The sequence below is a fragment of the Apodemus sylvaticus genome, chromosome 16 (assembly GCF_947179515.1).
Source record: "Apodemus sylvaticus chromosome 16, mApoSyl1.1, whole genome shotgun sequence".
Classification (NCBI taxonomy): Eukaryota; Metazoa; Chordata; class Mammalia; order Rodentia; family Muridae; genus Apodemus; species Apodemus sylvaticus.
The window spans coordinates 88560073-88582694 of record NC_067487.1 but is presented as its reverse complement, the minus strand read 5'-3'; positions in this window follow the sequence as shown (position 1 = coordinate 88582694).

Sequence of the window (22622 nt, the reverse complement as noted above, 5' to 3'; positions counted from 1 at the left end):
AAATGTGAGTTTTCCATGACTTATCAACATTTCCTTTTCTCCAATTGCAGGACTGCAGTCATGTCACCATCTGGAACATCAAGGTAACTGTCACAGATTTGAGATGAATCAAATTTCACACACCTTTAGTTGTGGGAGTGTGTGTGTGTGTGTGTGTGTGTGTGTGTGTGTGAGAGAGAGAGAGAGAGAGAGAGAGAGAGAGAGAGAGAGAGAGAGAAAGAGAGAGAGAAAGAGTTTAAGTGTGTATGTGTGTGTCTGCACATGCACTTATAAATGTCTTTGTGTGTTTTATATATATGAATGTATTATATGTATGCATGTAGTGTAGTGTAAATAACTCTGTATATTCAATGGGTGTTATGCATGTTGCTTTTATGTCATGTATAATTTATCTATGTCATTTATGTGCACTGGCATGGATGGAAGGCGTACTATGATTATATACAGTGTCCAGAAGGAAAAACAATATATATGGCTTATTCAAAGATAGACTAGTATTTGAGAAGTTTATAGCAATTAGAAATTAATTATTTTATATAGCATATTTATTAAGAGGTTAAGACAAAATTTTTGGCTGTGCACCAGTACGTGTGTAAGGCTCCAGTGCACCCAAAGCTGCTCTGCCTCATCTGCTGCAGTGTCAATATGGGACAGATTGTAAGTCCAACACTAAGTAATCAACTGCAGAAGAGAAATATCTCAAAGGACCCAGATATTGGTCTATATTTCTCATGTACTCAAAGTGTTACCCTGAGTAATAAATTGATTTTTAAATAATTAAGAGAATTTTCTGATTCAAGAGAAACTTACTTTCTTTTGGGCTGACTTTAATCTAAGATGTCTACCACCAATATTCAGTTTCTAATACAAACCGCATAATATGATGTTTCTCTACGTGAGACTCTATTATCCTCTGGTACCCCATCATGGGAAAATGAAAAAAAAAGTATTTCCTGGAAAAGATCCTAGTGTTTCTGCTAGGCTCCCAGAAGAACCTTTGAGGATGACAATTGAGGCTTATACCATTAAAGCAGTGACAGTTGCACTTTGATATTCACTGCATATTGAATCTGCAGTTCATCACAGATGTGAAAGGAATTTTGGTAACTAAGTGAGCACCTCTCAAACCCTGGAAGACAAGAGGTAATGACTACAGCCCTGTGGAAATTGTTACATTTATATAATATAAATAGGACAATAAAGCCTTTCTCCATTCTTCATACACCATGTCACTTGCTCCAGTCTGTCCAGTCCTGCAACCAAGTTGTCCTGATGGTCATATTCCTGACTGACCAATCTAGCCACAAAACACATCATAATATACCAGGAAAATCTGTCTGGCCTAGAGGCAGAAAAGTGCTTGCCTGAACATGGTTCCTACAGCATGTGATTTCCATGAATTGTTAATGACCTGGCCACTGAGGCTAGGGTTTGTGTCTACCTCACACAAAGTTATTGTCCTGAACAAGGGATGACACAACAAACTCACTGTTGCTGACAGACTTGCAGAAAGAAGCCCACTATGACCCGAGGGTGGACATCCATTCTCTTCAATGCCTCTGACTTTGGCCCTGTGCACAAGTGAAGCTAACCACAACACATTGATATTTCCCTCAAATTTCACAGAATCCCTGTGATTTAGAGCTTCAGGCATGGATTCCATCCTGTGAAATGGCCAAAAATTCAACCCGAAATTGTTGGTTACTATTATAACAATAGTTCCATGATTGCATCAATAGGCATATCCTTCCTATCAGGTCAGCATTATAGCAAAAAGAATCCACTACTTGTCAGAAAATGACTTTTCTCCCAACACTATGCATAGCACCATACTGCACAGAGAATGCAAGGCAGCAGGGAAGAAGTTTGCCAGTCTCAGATCATTTCTCTATTGCCAAGACTGAACTGTGATGTCTTCAACAGTAGGTTCTTACCATCTACTTCTGGTCTGTAACCAAGAGATATAGTACAAGTTTATATTGTTCATGTAGCTCTAGGCTTCCCCAAATAAAAGTACATAGTGGATTTCTCACACCTGAGCCTGAATTTCTTTGGTCATAATCAATAGTAGCTAATAGAACCTTGCTGTATCCTCTCTAGTGGATTCTCCCTTTTCCTTAAGACTTGTGGTCTTCAGCTTGGGCTTTGAAGTCTATTCAGAGTCCCAGATTACATATAATGTAAGAGTTCAGTTGCCCAGATATCCATGCTCCTAAATTAACCTGTTGACCCTTTGGCCTTAGGACCTGGCCTAGGATGGTGTAAAGCTGAAAACAATAGTGAACTGTTATTTATGAACTGAGCTGGTTATTTCAAGGTTGCCTAGAAGTGTGTGAAATTAGCATGACAGGATTGAGTATTATGTGTTCATAATGTTTGCTACTGTATCCCCAAGAGCAGCCAGGGGCTCACTAACCATTGCTATCTGAAAATAATGAGTCAACACTCAGCCAATGGATAATACATGGAAGCCACACTGATGGCCGTTCCATCCCTACAGTGCAAGGCTTTCTTACCACTGGCTTCTTGGGTGTCTCTGGGGAGATGAGTACAGGAAGTGCATCTGTGTCCTTCCTGCAATGCTCACATTCCATTCCACATCTGTCCTAGACAAGCTCTGTTTTTCACTTCTATTATATCCTTCCCTTGTATGCTCTCCTATCCTTCTTATTGTTGGTTTAAGTAAAGAGAGACATTATGTCTTTTCATATCACAGTTGGTCCTGTAGACACGGATACAATTCAACCCTGAGCCCAAATTGTTGCAGACCAATGCAGAGTTTTAAGTGAGGTGGTAATATCAGTAAAAGACCAGGCTAAGGGTCCAGATCATCACTTTTAAATATTCCTAGATGAAAAGATGAGGAGTAAACAAAGCATTCTGATCTCCAATGCTCTCCAGAGCACCACTTACTTTAAAGATGGTAAATGGAGCTCCAAACATGGCTCAGTGCTAAAAAGAACAGCACTAAATCTGTGGATTGTAATTGATCTCAGCACCCATATGTTGGCTCACAAGTCTTTGTACTCTAGTTGTAATTTCCTCTGGTATTCTCAGCTCTCATCAGGAATGCATATACCTACATATTGTTGAAATATTCACACACAAAAAGTCTTCTATACAAGCAAGAAAAATAGAAGTATATAAACGTGGTACTCTATAACTTTGTACCTGCTCATGAGATACCCTAGGTTTGCTCAGATTTGAGGCAGGTCCCTCAAGGGAGCTGAGGTGGGGACTTGCACAGAGAAACCATGGGGATGCAAAACTTTAGAGTTTATTGGAAGATTATTGTGACTGAAATCCCCAAGACACCAAGAGATGGAGAACATGGAACATTTAACAAAGTGCATACAGACCTTCTCCTCGGCTATTAGCTCTCCCTGATTTGCACCAGAGAAAGCATAATAGCATTCAAGTTGTGGGCACTGAATGAGTTTTCTAGAGAAATCTTGGGGCTGCATGTGAGGACCTGAAAGAGAAAATAGGTGATAGGAAACCTTGCCAATCTTCCTATAGATTTTTGTCCTGAGGACAGGTCCCTTGTAATCATCTGTGTATATTAACTTAAGTATTCTGAATATCTAGTTTCCTTTTCTTGACCACTTAAGCAGGGTCTGATGTATGCAAATCCCTTGAGGCTCAGGAGTGGCTAAGCCCCCCCCCCCCTGAGCTCCTCCAACTGCCAGGTTCCACAGAGAGAACACTCTAACTGCTCTACAGGCCAACCTCAGTCTCCCCATCTACACTCCGTCCTTACAGAGCAGCCCAAGCACAGAAGTCGAAATCGCAGCCATCCCTACCCTGGAAAGCTCTGTGCCCAACCCCACGAACAGGTTTATATCCCTGTTGTGTACATGGCTCAGTGCTAAAAAGAACAGCACTAAATCTGTGGATCGTAATTGATCTCAGCACCCATATGTTGGCTCACAAGTCTTTGTACTCTAGTTGTAATTTCCTCTGGTATTCTCAGCTCTCATCAGGAATGCATATACTTACATATTGTTGAAATTCTTTGCTGCTTTGCATTTGAGCAGAGGCAGACGCACCAGAGGAAGTTAAGTTCGGTTCTTTCTCCCAGCCCCATTCTCCCAGGAAGACACAAACTCAAAATATATTTATAAATACACTCATCATATAGTTAGGCTCATTTCTGACTTGATCATAACAAAAATTAACCCATTTATTCTAATTGATATTCAGCTGTGTGTCTGTTTACCTTTGCTCAGCTAACATGGGCCTGTTTTTTCATAGTTTCCCAGGCGCATCTTCCACCCGGCACTCTTCCAGAATTCTTTCTGCCTCCCGTATGCCTGCCTCCTACATTGTGCCTAAGCTATAGGCCATCAGATTTTAACTGACAGGTGCCTCATCCATACAGATAGAAGATATTCTCTCCACACAGCCCTCTGGGTTTTTCCTTCCCAAATAAACTTTGGTGTGAGATTTTTGGGCTGTGTGACTCTATGGAATCTCTTGCCTTCTGATTGCCAGGTTACTTTTCTATCCCTGTTGTAACATGTACAGGGGGTTCCATCTCATATGACATGGCCTGAACTCAGATTGTTTGGTTACTCCCACATCTTTTGTGTCACTATTGCTGTGGCATATTTTCAGTCAAGATATTAAAAATAATTATGCCTTTCTTGGTTATATAAGCATAAGTGTTTTGCATGAATGTGTGTGTGTGTCTGTGAGTGTGTGTGTGTGTGTGTGTGTGTGTGTGTGTGTGTGTGATGTGTATTCATATGTGTGGATGCTGGTACATGCCACAATGTACATGTGAAAATCAGAGGACAACCTGGAGTATCTGCCTTCATGTTCCACCATTTTGGAGGCAGGGTCATATGGTAATTTTTCTGCTGTGTATGCCAGGCTAGCTGGACCATGGGGTCTGGGGATTCAGTCTCTGCCTCCCATATCCCCAGTAGTGTTGGGGTTGTAGACAATTACTCTATGTGTCTAGCTTGCACATGGGCTCCAGGCATACAAACTCTGTCAGTCCTCACTGTTGTACATAAGGCACCTTGACCTAATGAGCCACTCCTCATTAATATTAATAACATTAATATTAATAAAATTAATAAGCTTCTACAGGAACAATTTTTCAGCTTGATGTGTTTGAGAGCCTGGGGAAAGCAGCCATCTTTGTTATTCACTGCTATAAACAGAACATAGCCTAGCAGAGTACCTTGCACACAAGGGTCAATCAGTATCTAAGCTAGCTCAAAGGAGAGAATTTTAAATTTAAAAAGAATAAACAAAAGAGACACCCACAAATGCACTATAATCATTATAAGAGAATCATAGAAAATTCTAGAACGAGTTATAAAATGCTAACAATGCTGATTTGGGCAGCACGGCCAACCTCTTTAGACCCCACTTGTCCATTATTTGTGTCAATGAGGCCTCGCAACACTTTTAATCAGGAAATAATGAGTGGGAAATGATAAAGGAGTCAAGTAGGGCAGAACAGTCCCATTACATTCCGACCCACTGTCCACCAGTGCTCCTCACTCCCACTCTCATGAGATAAGAAGGAGACAAGAACAACCAACTAAAAGGGGAAGAACGGTGAGCACAGCCCAAGTAAGACATCATTTGTAGCTATACTTCCTTGGATATAATTTCTATCATTTGGTCCCACACTCCAAGGAGACTAGAAAGTGCAGGAGACTACAGATGAAGTTAAAATGGCCCTTACTGGACAACCATAGCATCTGGCTATGGGATAAGAACCCACTGATCCTGACTAGATAATCAGAGCATCTGGCTACACTGTAGACAAGAACTCACTGGTCCTGAGTGGACAACTCCAGCCTCAGCCTGTCGGGTAGACAGGAGTCCACTGAACTAGTCTTGTGAGCTTTGAACTTTTACATAATAAAATATTTTATCAATGCATCTTGTAATTAGCAGCCTTGGTTAATGATTATTTCCCCTCGATCTCCATTCTTATAATAGCCACATACAGCAAACATGATTGAAAAGACAGATCATCCAGAAAGGGAGATGACACATCTGTTATGACTCATAATTTAGTCATTCACCTATAGAGAGGCAAGTTTACAACCAGGTCAACAAAGAAGAAATACTTTCAGTAACTCTCACCTGCATACACACCGATAAACCATGAGCACAACAGGGCTGGTCCAGTTTGCTCTCTTATCATCTTATCACAGAACGTGTTCAGGGATAATGGAAGCATTAACACTGTAATTCATCCTTCCTTCCTTCCTTCCTCCCTCCCTTCATTCCTTCCTTCCACATGAAGAATCCCACTCGCTCACTTCTTCCCCTGCCTGTATAAGTTCCCTGAGAAAATACAGTTTACTAGGTCTTGAGCAGTTAATTTGTCTTGACCTCGTTCTTAGCGTCTCCTGTCTCTGTTTCTCTGCCCTTCTCTTCTAGGGTCCCCTGTCGAAAACCCCCGCAGGCTGGGGCAACTCTCATAAAACGCTCCCTTATTTCCTTTTCTTCTTTCCTTCTTTCTTTCTCTCCTTCCCCCCCCCCCCCCGAAGAAGCATTTTAACTTACTGCATCTCCTACAGGCTTGAGTTTAAGGCTTGTGTGCTGAGTCCAGAGGCACTGATCAATTACTGTGATTTCATGTCAATGTTTCCCTGGAATATATCCCAAAGAACATGAACTAATGTGTTTCCTCCCACACTGAGTCAGCTGACAGGGTCCACTTGTCTAAGCCTCTCCTAACTCTACCTCTAGCACAGCATCAGGCAACCACTCTGTGGCTGAGTCTCTGAACCAAGTCAGATTGATATCATTCTGATTCCAGATCTCATTAAGAAAATTCCTGTGAAAGCAAGGTCGTCTAAATGAAGATGTACACCTATAAAAGGGGCCACCTAGTGCCCATCTTAGGAGACGTGAATTCATCCCTGTAGTCTGCTCTTCCATGTATTTTATAGAGCTACACCTTTATAAATAACTTCTTTCATACTAAGGGGAAATGTAAGCAAAATGTAATGCCCACAAAATGACCTCAAATGTCATTTTAGAAAGAGTAAGGAAGCAGGAAGCAGGTGAAAGAAAAGCAAGATAAACAAAGAAGACATTTTACATCATAAAAGCCAGTGTGACAGAATGTCCCCCAGGGTTTCCCTGCTAAGTAGGTGCTGCCTGAGCCACATAATCAACTGAGCATCCTTGCCCTCAGGAAACCTCAGTCTGCTAACAGCAACTGACACCTCTCTCCCCTCTGGGTTTTTCCAGTAAGTTTTGAGTAACTACAACTATCTCATCAATATTCACATCCACACCTATAAAGTTTCTGTCTTCAAACAGAAACCACTGGGTGTCCTCAGGGCAGAAATCACCTCCCCAGAGGGAAACAAAATCAAAGGTGGAGAGGGGCAAACACAGGCTTTCTGGTTTTTCTGGTTCTCACATCACCTAGAAGCAGCTGGTTGCAACCTTAACTTCCATCCTAGCAGCAGGCTCTGGGATTTACTTGGGCTCCTTGCCCTGCCAGAGGCATCAGAGGAGCTCACTGAGGCTGTGGTGCAAATCTGAGACCCCGCATGATCCTCTCATCACCCACTCTTACTTTGAAGCCCCGATTTTCTAACTCCTTCTTGACTCCTCTTTGGGGTAGGTAGAACCCGAAGGTAGCCTAGGGGAAAGAGGCCTGGCTTGGGGGTGAGGGACAGGAGTTGCTGAAGGGGGGGCTGGAGATAGCCATGGAAAGTGTGCTCTTTAGTCAGCTGCGATCCCAGCATCCCTTCCAAGTCTGAAGGACCAAGACCACTTCCTCTTTGAACTGGGACTAGGGCTGAGAAGCAGCCCCTTACCACTCCCAGTCACTGCAGCATCTTTTAAGGACCCCTCAAAGGGACCAAAACCTGTCGGTCAGCTGGGCCAGAACTCAGTGTCACCTGGGGGTTAGAACTCGTGTGTGTATGTGTGTATGTGTGTGTGTGTGTGTGTGTGTGTGTGTGTGTGTGTGTGTGTGTGTGAGAGAGAGAGAGAGAGAGAGAGTGTGTGTTCACAAGTGCGTGCCAGACAGAGCAAGCTCCACTAGGCAGTAATGAGGGTCACAGGGGTATCTCCAGCAGGCGCCCCCTGTGAGGGGATGTTCACTGCTGCAAGTTGGGAAACTTGATAAGAAACACCCCAGCTGCCTCTCAGGTAGGATGTACTCCCCACCACCACCATCCTGAGCTGTCCAATGTGCAAGACCACAGCTTCCATATTCACCCTCTGCACCCTGCAAAATTCCCTCCCTGGAGCCCCAGAATCCCAGGCAGGCTGTTACCTCTTGCAGAGGCTGAGTAGGGGGCGATAGCAGCAGCAGACACTTTTCAGGGTGACTTTCCTGAGTTCCCCAGCAAAAGCCTGTGTGCCCAAGCAGAAGCTGGAACCTGCTATTTGTAGAGGCCAGCTCAGCACCCAGGGCTGGGAACCCGGAGGGTGGTAGCGTGCAGGGCTCCAGCTGAGTCTCCCAGCTCCCAGCTCAGGGCTCCTGGCTCCTGGCTAGCAGCTCATGCTCTGCCCGCCACCCCTCAGCGCATGCCCAGGAGAAGTTGCTCCAAGTCCGCAGCTCACAGGCCCCCTGGCACTGTCACCAAGTCCCCATCCCCAACACCCTGCCCCTCTTTCTCCTCTTCATAGGCTCAGTCCTTCCAAGCAGTCTCCTCCCAATGTCCCACCTTCTGGTGACTTCTGCATGTCACGGTCCTGAGAACTGCTTCTTCCTTGCCAGTGTTTCTCCCTAGACCCCGGCTGAGCAGACCTGGCACAGGGGCAGTGCACAGCCACTCCCCACCTTACAGAGTGGCCAGTTCTCCCAACCACCAGACTCATGCCTTTGACAGTCTGGTTGTGTGGAGACAATCTGACTTCGGTGTGTTTGAGGTGTCAGAAAATTTGGGTGTGTAATCATGCTGTCTGGAAAGAGACTGAAACTCCCCCACTTCCTCGCGAACAAGCCCAAGGGGTGAGGGGTAACCTGGATAGTCCTGCCTATGGGGGTGGGGCAAATGGTTCTGCCGATCTGCACCTTACCAGTGCCATCTGGCAGCTTTCTTGGAGAGGTTTTTATTATTATTATTATTATTATTATTATTATTATTATTATTATTATTATATTTTCGATGTTCTTTGTTTACCTTCCAAATGATTTCCCCTTTCCCAGTTCCCCCGTCCCCATATGTCCCATAAACCTTCTTCTATCCTCCAATCACCTCTCTCCTTTTTCTCTGTCCTGATACTCCCCTCCAATGCTAGATCAATCCTTTCCAGGATCAGGACCCTCTCCTTACTTCTTCATGGGAATCAATTACCACTTTGTTCAGAGGTAATCCTTCCCAGAGCTTACCCACAAAGGCACACTAGTCTTTTATCTTTCTTGCAACCCTTTAAACTGGCATTCTAAATAAAGTACAAATGCTTGTACATGAGTGTGACATTTGTCAGACAAAAAGCATGGAATCTTAATAGTCAGTGAAATCAATTTGGGTTAAGGCAGTGCTTAACAGTATTATAGTATTACAAAATGGGAAGCTGTGTCTGCCCCCAGCTGTCACCCCTGCTGTCACTGCCTGAATCCAGACATCCATTTACTTCCCAAGTATTTGCTACTAGACATTATCTTTGTTGATGAGGGCAGGGAGTTTGATGGTTTAAATTTTTATGTGTGTGTGGGCGGGGGTGGGTGCACAGAGGATGCTAGTGGTGGTAGGAGGGTGTCTTTGATTGGCGCCATTGGTTGACTGGATTGGTTGGTTGGTTGGGTTGGGTTGGGTTGGGTTGGTTGGTTGGTTGGTTGGTTGGTGGGTAGATGGGTGGGTGAGTGGGTTGGTTGGTTAGGTTGCTTGTTTGCTAGGTTGGTTGATTTGGTTACTTTGGTTAGTTAGCTGATTTGGATGGTTTATTTGGTTAGTTGACTGGTTTGTTTGTTTGGTTGTTTTGGATGGTTGGTAAGTTGATTGGGTTGATTCCTTTGGTCAGTTGGCTGGTTTGGTTGGTTAGTTCATTTGGTTGTTTGGTTGACTGGTTTGGTTGCTTCATTGGTTGGCTGGCTTGGATGGTTAGTTAGTAGGTTGGTTCAGTTGGTTGGTTTGGTTGGTTTGTTGGCTGGTAGGTTGGTTTACTTAGATCTGTTGGTTGGTTGGATGGTTTGATTGGTTAGTTCATTTGAGTTTGTTAGTTTGTTGTTAGTGTGTTGGTTGGCTGTTGGTTGATTGGTTTGGTTGGATGGATGTTTGACTTTTTTGGTTATTTGGTTGATTGATTGGGGTGGGCCAGTTGCTTGGTTGGGTTGGTTAATTTTGTTTGGTTTGGTTGGATGTTTGATTGCTTTAGTTTGGTTTGCAGATATTTTGTTTAGTCTCTACATCCCCAGAGTTTAGAGTAGTATTGAACACACCATAGTTCCAACAAATGTCTAAAGAGTAATCAAAAACTCGGTGGGTCAGAATCTGTTGCCTTCCTTTCACCCTAGTCCCCAAAGCCTGGCCTTGAGGGCTTTCTTTCCAATTCATTTCTGTTCTGGTCAGCCATCAAGTCATCATAGGTTGAAGGGGGAAAAATTGAGATTCTGAGGACCAACTCGTCCATCAGACCCTGCCAAGTTGTGGATCACTCTTGAGGAGTTTGCTATGCACCTGTAATGCAGCCAGTTGCCCACCATCTTTACAAACCCTACTGGAATCAAACCCACAGATCATCTGTGGCAGCAGTGCAGCACAGAAAAATACACAGAATGGAAAAAAATGAAACCAGGTTCCAGACCTTTACCTCACCAGAACTGCCACTAATGCATCTCTTCTCTGACTTCAGAGAAAAATTAAGTGCAAAAAGAAAATGGAGCTCTTAGACAATAAGGTTAGATGCTGCCACTGAAGTGTCAGACCCAGTAAATTGTTCCCTGTAAAATAGAGTTGTCAAGCAGAATTACTGACTGGACGAGAACACTCAATGAGAAATGCCCCTCGAAAGCCCCAGTGTAATTAAAATTCAGACACAGGTCATTCTGACTAATCTTCTTCACAGAAAGTGTAGCATATTTATGTAAATAAACTGGAAAGTTTAAAATACAAAGAGGGGAGCATTCTATCAGATGTATGTACCACACAGATTTTAAACGTTCCCACCAGCCTAATGTGCACCTATTTTGTTTATTTGGTGGCATTTTCCCTGCTAGGGTCTGGAAGATTCCAGAGCTTCTGTGGTTTAAACTCATTCAGCCTCTGATTTCACAAGCCCTGGAGTTTCAGCCTTTTGTGCTCCTGAAACTCAACTCTATTTGCCAGGGAAGGACAGAATACTTTCTCATTTCTTTTTGAAACACCTTTATAGAGTCAAAACTTAAAGGTGATCCCAAAGAATTAACATGCTCTCTAAAGCAATAAAATCAAGCCAAGGGCCATGAGTCTGGTGTCATACCTCCTATGCAATAAGGTAGTTTGCTTACTTTCCATACATATATTCATTATATTTAGAGAAGCCATCTGTGAGCATCTATACTCTTAACAATTCTTCACTATTCAAATTTTCTTCTGAAATACAGTATTTTCTTCTGAAATGCAGTATCATGTGTGGTATCAGACTTTGTCCTTACCCTTAATTATCCATTCATGTTTATGATACTCAGCAAAGCAAGTCTTTGGTTTTGCTCATTTTTTTTTCTTATACTGAAAACAGATTCTTTTCTCATATGTTTAATCATATCCTTATTATAGTTTACCCTCTCTCTACTCCTCTCAGCTCCTCCCCACTGGATCTACTCCATTTCGGTCTCTAATTAGGAAAGAATAGGCTTCCAAAAGACAACCACCAAATAAAATATTTGACAAAATGAAATATAATAAGATGAAGCAAAAACTACCATATCAACCTTGGACACAACAACCCAACAGGAAGAAAAGAATCCTAAGAGCAGGTACCAGAGTCAGAAACCTATTCATTCTCACAGTTAGGAGTCCCATAAAAACACTAAGCTAATAGCAATAGTATATATGCAAAAGACCTCTTGCAGGCATGTGTAGGCCCTGTGCTTCCTGCTTCAGTCTCTGTGAGATTATATGTGCCTTACTTGATTGTTTCCAAGGGCCTTTTCTCATGGTGTCCTCCATGTTCTCTGCACCTGAGAGGAGAGATTCGATGGAGACCTCCAATTTAGACACTCTCTCTGCATAATGTCTGGCTGTGGGTCTCTGCATCTGTTCCCATATGCTGACAGAAGAAGCCTCTCTGATGATGACTCGACAAGACATTTATCTACAAGTATAGCAGACTATCATTAGAAGTCATTTTATTGATTTTTTCCAGTAATGTTTGAGTTTACCCCAGATCTCTCCACTATCTAGTTTTTGACTCTTGGTCACTTGAGCTGTGTTGGGTATAGGTTCCTTCTCAAGAAGTGGGTCACCGATCAAATCAGACCTTGATTGTCTACTCCCACAAGTTATATATATATTTTTTATAGGCAGGACAGATTATAGGCCAGAGGTTCTGTGGCTGGATTGGTTTTATTTCTCTTTCAGTAGCCTGCAGAACATGTTCCCATACCAAAGAGACTAGAACATAGGAGGGAAGATCCCAGATACATACCAGCTTGATTTCTCCATGTTCAATGAGTTGTGCAGGTGTTGTCCGCAGCAATGGGGTCCTGCTGTCAGTTGGTGGAGAGCAACCTTTTGTCTTAGCATTAGCCTGGGTTGTTTGGGGATGTTCATGGGACCCTCTTAGCCAACAGCTCAATTGAATGCAGTCTGGTCCCACCAATAGAAGCTTTGCCTGGCTGCAAAAGATGACCAGTTGAGATTCCATACCACCCATTGCTAGGACTCTTCATTAGGAATAATAGGTGTTACAAGCCAACGGGAACAAGAAACAAGCTGAAGTAGCAATTAAAATACTGTATAAAGTAGACTTTCAAACTAGAGTAATCAAAAGAGATGGAGTAGGACATTTCATACTCATCAAAGGGAAAACTCACCAAGACGAAGTCTCGAGTCTGAGCATCTATACCCCAATTACAAGCATACAAATGTTTATTAAAAAAAAAACTTTACTAGGTCTCAAAACACACATTGAACCCCACACAATAATAGTGGGATGCTTTAACATACCACTTTCACCAATGGGCACATCATCAAAATAGAAACTAAATGAAGACAAAATGAAATTAACAAAAGTTTTGAACTAAATGGTGTTATCTTCACAATTTCTCACCTAAAACAAAAGAATATACCTTCTTCTCAGCACCTTACACAACCCTTTTCAAAACTGACTATATAAACAAACACAAAATGAACCTCACTAGATACAACATTGATATATCCCCTTGCATTTTATCAAATCACCATGGATAGTAGGTCCTCAACAACAAATGAGAAATCAAAGAGCCCACATGATCATAGAAATTGAACAACTTTCTACTTAGTGATCATTTGATCTGTGAAGAAATGTGAAAAGAAATTAAAGACTTTCTAGAATTCAATGAAAATGAAGGTACAACCTAGCCAAAATTATCAAAAACTATGAAAGCAGTACTAACAGAAAAATTCAAAGCACTAAGTGCCTTCATAATGAAATTGGGGAGAACTAGCAAGTTAAGTTCACACCTGAATCTTCTAGAACAAAAAAAGCAAACACATTCAAAGGAAGTGTACACCAGGAAATAGTCAAACTCAGGGTTGAAATTAATCAATTAGAAGCAAAGAGAACAATACAAAGAATCAACAAAACCAAGAATTAGTTGTTTTTAGGACAGGGAAGTATGACGGGGTTGATTGGGGAACAGGGGGAGGGAAGAGGGCTTATGGGACTTGTCGGGAGGGGGATCCAGGAAAGGGAAAAATCACTTGAAATGTAAATAAAGAATATAGTACATTTGGTGTTTTGATCATTATGTGACGGGAAGTATTTCTGTTCTGGTCCAGTCTGTTTGGAGTTCTGTAGGCTTCTTGTATATTCATGGGCATCTCTCTCTTTAGGTTAGGGAAGTTTTCTTCCATAATTTTATTGAAGATATTTGCTGGCCCTTTAAGTTGTAAATCTTCACTCTCATCTATGCCTATAATCCTTAGGTTTGGTCTTCTCATTGTTTCCTGGATTTCCTGGATATTTTGGGTTACAAGCTTTTTGCATTTTGCATTTTCTTTAACTGTTGAGTCCATGGTTTCTATGGTATCTTCAGCATCTGAGATTCTTTCTTCTATCTCTTGTATTCTGTTGTTGACGAGGATGTGGAGAAAGAGGAACACTCCTCCACTGCCGGTGGGGCTGTAACATGGTACAACCACTGTGGAAATCAGTCTGGAGGTTCCTCAGAAAACTGGACATGAGACTTCCAGAGGACCCTGCTATACCTCTCCTGGGCATATACCCAAAGGATTCCCCGGCATGCAATAAAGACACATGCTCCATTATGTTCATAGCAGCCTTATTTATAATAGCCAGAAGCTGGAAAGAACCCAGATGTCCCTCAAAGGAGGAATGGATAAAGAAAATATGGTATATTTACACAATGGAATACTACTCAGCAATTAGAAACAATGAATTCACAAAATTTTTAGGCAGATGGTTTGATCTGGAAAATATCATCCTAAGTGAGGTAACCCAATCACAAAAGAATACATATGGGATGCAATCTCTGATAAGTGGATATTAATTATCCCAGAAGCCCTGAATACCCAAGGCACAAATTGCATAACAAATGACTCCCATGAAGAAGTATGGAGAGGGTCCTGATCCTGGAAAGGATCGATCTAGCATTGGAAGGGAATATAAGGACAGAGAAAAAGGAGGGAGGTGATTGGAGAAGGGATGGAGAGAAGAAGGTTTGTGGGACATATGGGGAGGGGGGATCCAGGAAAGGGGAAATCATTTGGAATGTAAACAAAGAATATAGAAAATAAAAATGTTTAAAAAAAAGAAAATGTAGCACTGTTCATAAACAGCACTAATTATATTCTTAGTAGCTATGCTACTTGAGGAATTATCATGATTTTCCAAAACACATTTAAATTATTTGGTAGAATTTGGTTATGCCATTTGCAGGTATACTATGTACTATACAGGATTTTTTCATATAAAAATGTCAGTAGCAATGAGTCATAGGTTCTAGCGGTAACTTCCTTTGGGCTTCAACTGTGATAATTCTGTTTACCTTTTCTGATTTCCTATTTTATTTATAGATGGCTACACACTTACAAGAAGCTTACAGAACACCAAATAGATTGGATCTGAAAAGAAAATTCTTCTGCCAAATAATAATAAAAACACTAACTGTGTAGAACAGAGAAAGAACATTAAAACCTGCAAGCAAAGCAACCTAAAGGCCAAGCTGTCAGTATTACATCTGACTTCCCAAAAAGGCTCTGAAAGAGAAGATCCTGAAAAGATATCATGCAGACCCTGAGAGACTACAGATGCCAGGCTCCCCAAACTCCTAATCATCATAGATGGAGAAACATATATATTCCATAACAAAACCAAATTTAAACATCTTAATACTAATCCAGCCCTACAGAGAGAGAATACTAGAAGGAAAACAAGACACAGAGGATAACTACAGTCAAGAACACAAAAGGAATTAATAGCACACCCAAAAGAAGAGACTCATGCACATACCCAGTACCATCTCCAATATTAAAATAGCAGTAACTAACAATCATTGGTCACTCATTTCAGCATCAAGAGACTCATATCACTAATGAAAAGACAGAGGTTAACAAAATGCATTTTTAACAGGATCCATCATTCTGCTGAATACAAGAGACAAGTATCAAAGGTAGATACTATCTCAGAGTAAAGAACTGGTAAAAGGTTTTACAAGCCAACAGGAACAAGAAACAAGCTGGAGTAGCATTTAAAATGTTGTATAAAATAGACTTTCAACCTAAAGTAATCAAAAGAGATAGAGTAGGACATTTCATATTCATCAAAGGGAAAGCTCACCAAGACGAATTTTCCATTCTGAGCATCTATACCCCAATTACAAGCATACAAATGTTTATTTAAAAAAAAAAAACTTAACTAGGTCTCAAAGCACACGTTGAACTCCACATAATAATAGTGGGATGCTTTAACATACCACTTTCATCATGAAAGTTTCACATCATGAAAATAGAAACTAAATGGAGACAAAATGAAATTAACAAAAGTTTTGAACTACATGGTGTTATCTTCACAATTTCTCACCCCCAAAAAAAGAATATACCTTTTTCTCAGCACCTTCCACAACCCTTTTCAAAATTGACTATATAAACAAACATAAAATGAGCCTCACCAGATACAACATTGATATATCCCTTGCATTTTATCAAATCACCATGGATAGTAGGTCCTCAACAACAGAGAAATCAAAAAGCCCACATACTCATAGATATTGAACAACTTTCTACTTAGTGATCATTTGGTCTGTAAAGAAATGTGAAAAGAAATTAAAGACTTTCTAGAATTCCATGAAAATGAAGGTACAACCTAGCCAAAACTACAAAAAACTATGAAAGCAGTGCTAACAGAAAAATTCAAAGCACTAAGTGCCTTCATAATGAAATTGGGGAGAACTGGGAAGTTCAGGTCACACTTGAAACTTCTAGAACAAAAGAAGCAAACACATTCAAGATTAGTGTACACCAGGAAATAGTCAAACTCAGGGTTGGAATTAATCAATTAGAAGCAAAGGGAACAATACAAAGAATCAACAAAACCAAGAATTGCTTGTTTGCAGGACAGGGAAGTGGGAAGGGGTTGATTGGAGAACAGGGGGAGGGAAGAGGGCTTATGGGACTTTTGGGAGGGGAGATCCAGGAAAGGGAAAATCAAATGAAATGTAAACAAAGAATATATCAAATAAAAAAAAGAATTTGTTGTTTGAGAAAATCAAAAACATAGATAAATCCTTAGCCAAATTAGTTAAAGGCTAAGGACACAATAACCAAATTAACAAAATCAGAAATGAAGAGGGAGACATATCAGTAGAAACCAGGGATATTTAAAAAAAATCACAAGGTCTTACTTCAAAAGCCTGTAAATAAAATGGAGGGCTTTCTAGACTTATCTCACTTACAAAAGTTGAACCAAGATCATATAAATTATCTAAACAGTCCCATACCCTTAAGGAAATAGAAGCAATCATTAAAAGCCTCTAAACACAGAAAAGTCCAGATCCAGATTAACATAGTACAAAGTTCTAGACTTTTAAAACTGAGCTAACACCAATACTCTTCAAACTAGTCCACAAACTAGAAACAGAAGAAACTCTAAGTTACTAATTCTATGAAGCCATAGTTAACCTGATGCATAAACCACATGAAGACTCAAAAAGATAAAGAACATCAGACCATTTTTTGCTTATAAATGCCAATGCAATATACACAATAAAATGCTTGCAAATTGAATCCAAGTAGACAGCAAAAACATCATTCAGCACAATCTAGTAGACTTCATTCCATGGATGCTGGGATGGTTCAATATCTGAAAATTCATCAATGTAATATACTATATAAACAAATTCAAAGGAAAAAAACACATGATGATCTCCTTAGATGTTGCAAAAGTCTTCAACAAATTCCAACTCCCCTTCATGTTAAAGGGTTTGGAGATATCAGGAATTCAAAGCACACACTTAAACATAATAAAAGGAATGTACATCAAGGAAATAGTTAACATCAAATTAAGTGGAGAGAAGCTTGAATCAGTCCCAGTAAAATCAGGGACAAGACAAGACTGTCAACTTTTTTTCTATCTACTCAATAGTACATGGAGTTCTAGCTAGAGCAATAACACAACAAATGTAGATCAAATGGATACAAATTAGAAAGAAAGAAGTCATGTGTAACTATTTGCAGATGACATGATCGTATACATAAGTGACCACCAAAATTCTACCAGGGATGGTCTACAGCTGAAAAACAGCTTCAGCAATGTGACTGGATATAAAATTAACTCTAAGAAATGGCCTTCTTTTATATACATGACAAACAGGCCACGAAAGAGATTAGGGAAACATCACCATTTAGAATAGCCACAAAGTATATAAAATATCTTGGTGGAACTCTGACCAAGCAAGGTTAATGTCTGTATAAGAGGAACTTGTAATCCCTGGACAAAATAACAAGGAAGATATTAGAAGATTGAAAGCTCTACTATGTTCATGTACTGGTTGTATTCATTCTGAAAATGATAATCTTACCAAAAGCTATATACAGATTTAAAGCAATTCCCATCAAAATTGCACAAAATATTTTACAGTCTTTGAAGGAGCAGATTTTAATTTCATATGGAAAACAAAACAAAACAAAACAAAACAAACAAACAACCAGCAAACCCCTAAGATAGTCAAAACAGTCCTGAACAATAAAAGAACTTATGGAGGAATCACCATCCCTGACCTCAAGCTGTACTAGGGAGGAATAGTAACAAAAATTGCATGGTATTGATACAGAAACAGAAAGGTTAACCAATGGAACAGAATCAATGACTCAGACATGAACCCACATACTTATAGACATTTGATTTTCAACCAAAAATCCAAAACCTTCAAATAGGATAAAAGAAAATTAAAAGCATCTTCAACAACTTATGCTGGCCTAAGTGGATATTTACCTATTGAAGAATTCAAATAGATCTTTATTTATCACCCTGCACAAAATTCAAATTCAGGTGGATCTATCACCTCAACATAAGACTGGATAAACTAAATATAATACAATATATTGGCCAGAAATTGGAAAAAAAACTAGATGTGTCTAAACTGAGGAGTGGATAGGGAAAATGTACATTTACACAATGAAATATTAATCAGCTCTTATAAATGAAGACATCATGAATTTTTCAGGAAATGGTTATAACTAGAACATATCATCTTGAGTATGGTAGCCCAGACCCCAAAGAAAAAACACAGTATGTACACATTGATAAGTGAATATTAGCCAAAAAGTACAGAATACCTATGACACATCCCATAGACCCAATGAAGTTAAATAAAAAATTAAACCTAGGTAAAAATTCTTGGATCCTACACAGAAGGGGTAAAAATAGTCATGGAAGGCAGAGGAAGGCGGAACCTGTGTGGTATAAAGTAGGAGGGGAGATAGTGGGTCACGATCAGGTGTGTGAAGAGCCAGAAAAGGTGCCCAGAGGGCCAGGAGTATGAGTATGAATCTGTAGCTGTGGGGAGGGGGCATGGCCCGGTGATCCTAGCCATCTGAGACCTGGCACTGGGAAAGTTCTCTGGAATGCATGTGGGTAATCTTCGCCAAAATGCCTAAGAGGGAAGACATGGAACCTGAGCATGCCACCTTCTATAGCCATGCAGGGGCCCCAGTGGAAGGATAAGGACCCAAGATTTCAAATGTTTTAACTGTGGTGAGTGGGGCCATCTCAGAAATGACTGTAGAAAAAAACAAAGTAATACCAAAAGGAGGCCTATGCCTTTTGGAATATGTCAAAGGTATGGCCAAGGCCGGCATTTAACTAGGTAGTTGAGCTTAGTACAAGGAGATAAGAATGGATCAATTTGCATTCTCCTGCATGCTGACCTCCAGTTGAACCAGCACCATTTGTTGAAAAGGCTATCTTTTTTCCACTGGATGTTTTCAGCTCCTTTGTCAAAGATCAAGTGACCATAGGTGTGTGGATTCATTTCTGGATCTTCAGTTCTATTCCATTGGTCCTCTTGCCTGTCCCTGTGCCAATACCATGCAGTTATTGCTTTGTAGTATTGCTTGAGGTCTGGGATACTAATTCCCCCAGAAGTTCTTTTACTGTTGAGAATAGTTTTAGCTATCCTGGGTTTTTTGTTATTCCAGATAAATTTGAGAATTGCTTTTTCTAACTCTGTGAAGAACTGAGTTGGGATGTTAATGGGGATTGCATAGAATCTGTATATTGCTTTTGGCAAGATGGCCATTTTAATTATATTAATCTTGCCAATCCACGAGCATGGAAGATTTTTCCATTTTCTGAGATCTTCTTTGATTTCCTTCTTTAGAGATCTGAAGCTCTTGTCATATAGGTCTTTCACTTGTTTGGTTAGAGTCACCCCCAAGATACTTTACACTGTTTATGGCTATTGTGAAGGGTGTCATTTCCCTAGTTTCTTTCTCAGTCTGATTATCCTTTGAGTATATAAAGGTCACATTTTTAAAACAGTGCAGAAAATCACATACATAAAATAGTAATGTCGAGTCCTTGTGAATTTTAACCATATTTTATCAGCCAATATTCAAGCCAATTGATACAAAATCTTTTGAGGAAGTAACATTTGAATGATGGTTTGAAATTATAATAGAGCTTAATCTGGAAACACACATTCTATCTATTTATAGTTTATGTATTATGTTTAAAATTCAGAGTAGCCTTTATTTTCAGGCTTAAGTATGCATAAAGCCCCAATATCTATCTGGATTTATTTCAATTAATTTATTAAAGATTTAATTATCCATGGAGATATATACAAAACATGAAGAAAGATATATAGAAAATTCAGATTGCAACAAAAATGCAATAATACTCCCTCTTTTCTCTACCATTGTAAAAGTTGATATGAAAATAAGTGGTTGCCAAGGTTGGTTTCAAAATGTTTTCATCAAGCATGTATTACATGAGAAAAGTAAAAAATTCTGAAGCCATTTCCTCCACTACCCTGGCTCTAATCCTAAAAATGCCATGAGGAAACATATATAGCTTGTAAACACAACAAGTAGCAACCTATAAAATAAAGAAACAAAATGAATATTTCTCCCGTGGAAGCAAATAACACCCAAGAGGAGTAGACAGCAGGAAATAATCAAACACAGGGCTGAAATCAGCCACGTAGAAGCAAAAAGAACTATACAAATAATCAAACAAACCAGGAGCTGGTTCTTTGAAAAAAACCAACAAGATAGACAAACCCTTATCTTGGGATTACATTCTGTAATTTTTTTTTTGCCAATATTCACTTTGAGGACTCAAAGGGCAGACCTTAGATGAAATGCCTTAGAGTCAGGGGAGGGAACTTGTTGATCCCATTTCCAGTAGAAAAAGAGGGCATCAAGTAGAAGGGTGGGGTTGCCATCCAACAGTAAAAAATTCTGACCCAGAAGAGTTCCCATCTGAAAGAACTGCAGGGACAAAAATGGAGAAAATCCTGAGGAAAAGGATGTCTAGAGACAAGCCCAAACTGAGATCCACCCAAGGGGAGTCTGCAACTATTACTCATGCTGAGTTGTGCACAAAAAAGGGGGCCTATCATGACTGCCCTTTGAAAGACCCCCCAAGAGGCTGAAAGAGTCAGATGCAGATATTTATTCTGAAGCAATGGAAATAGACTCAAGACCCCATTGGTTGAACTAGAGAAAAGCTGGAAGAAACTGAGGAGGAAGGCAAACCTATTGGAAGACCTGTAGTCTAAACTGACATGGACCCCAGACCTCTCTCAGACACTGAGCCACAAACCAGGCAGCATACACCAGCTGATATGAGGCCCCCAGTACATATACAGCAGAGGACTACCAGGTCTACACTCAGTCAGCCAAGATGCACCTAACCCTAAAGAGACATGAGGCTCCAGGGAATTGGGAGGTCTGGTGGGGTAGAGGTTGGGGGTATCTCCCTCTTGGAGATGGGAGCAAGGAGGAGGTATTGGATGTAGAACAGTCAGAGGCTGGACCAGGAGAGGGATAAAGTCTGGACTATAAAAAAATGATTAAATAGTAATAATAATGATAATAATAATGATGATGATGATGATAATAATAATAATTTCATGATATTATTGATAATTTATAATAATTATTGTTATTATAAAACAACTAAGACTAAGATTTAAAAACTGCAAGAAAGAATCAAAACACAACCACTCACTGTACTCACCAGTACACCCCAGATTAATAGATGACAACAAATAGCTTCATGGAAGCTTGTGATTTCCAAGCAGAATATCTTCTTTGTTAACTAGGGGTACCTCTAGTTTATAATTTTCTGCCTCAATTTTGTAAATTTCTGTGACTACACATAGGCATTTGGCAACTTTATATGATAACAAAACAAATACAAAGAAACAAACAAAAATAAAAATTATGTGTATTTAGTCATCACATATAGCAGTTAAAATGATATATTCTGAATATTATATAAATTTTTAATTTCTGTGTGTGCATCTGTGTGTGTTTGTGTGTGTGTGTGTGTGTGCATCTGTGTGTGTGTGTGTGTGTGTGTGTGTGTTTGCACACATGCTTCTACTTAGTAGCATTTGTCTCTCCTTCCTAGTACAAGGACTTACTGGGGGCATCACATTTGTCAGCAAATGGTTTTAACTTCTAAGCCACCAAACTAGTTCAAGGCTTGTAGCTTTAAAAACCCAGTTGAGGTTCATAAATGGAGCCAGGTCTCACCTCAGGACATTAGTGCACACCTTTAGTAATTCCACCACTTTGGATATGGAGACAGGAGGATTTATAGTTTCATGATAGCTTTGTCTATATAACAAGACCCTTACTCACAACAAAACAAATTATAAATGTCCACCATAGCGGACCACATCCGAGATGTCAGTACTTAATAAGCTGTGACAGGAGGAACACCACAAGTTTCAGACAGCCTGAAGTATCCAATTACTGTATGTCATAAAACTTCCCTTCTCATAAAGTGCCAGACCACTCCTTTTT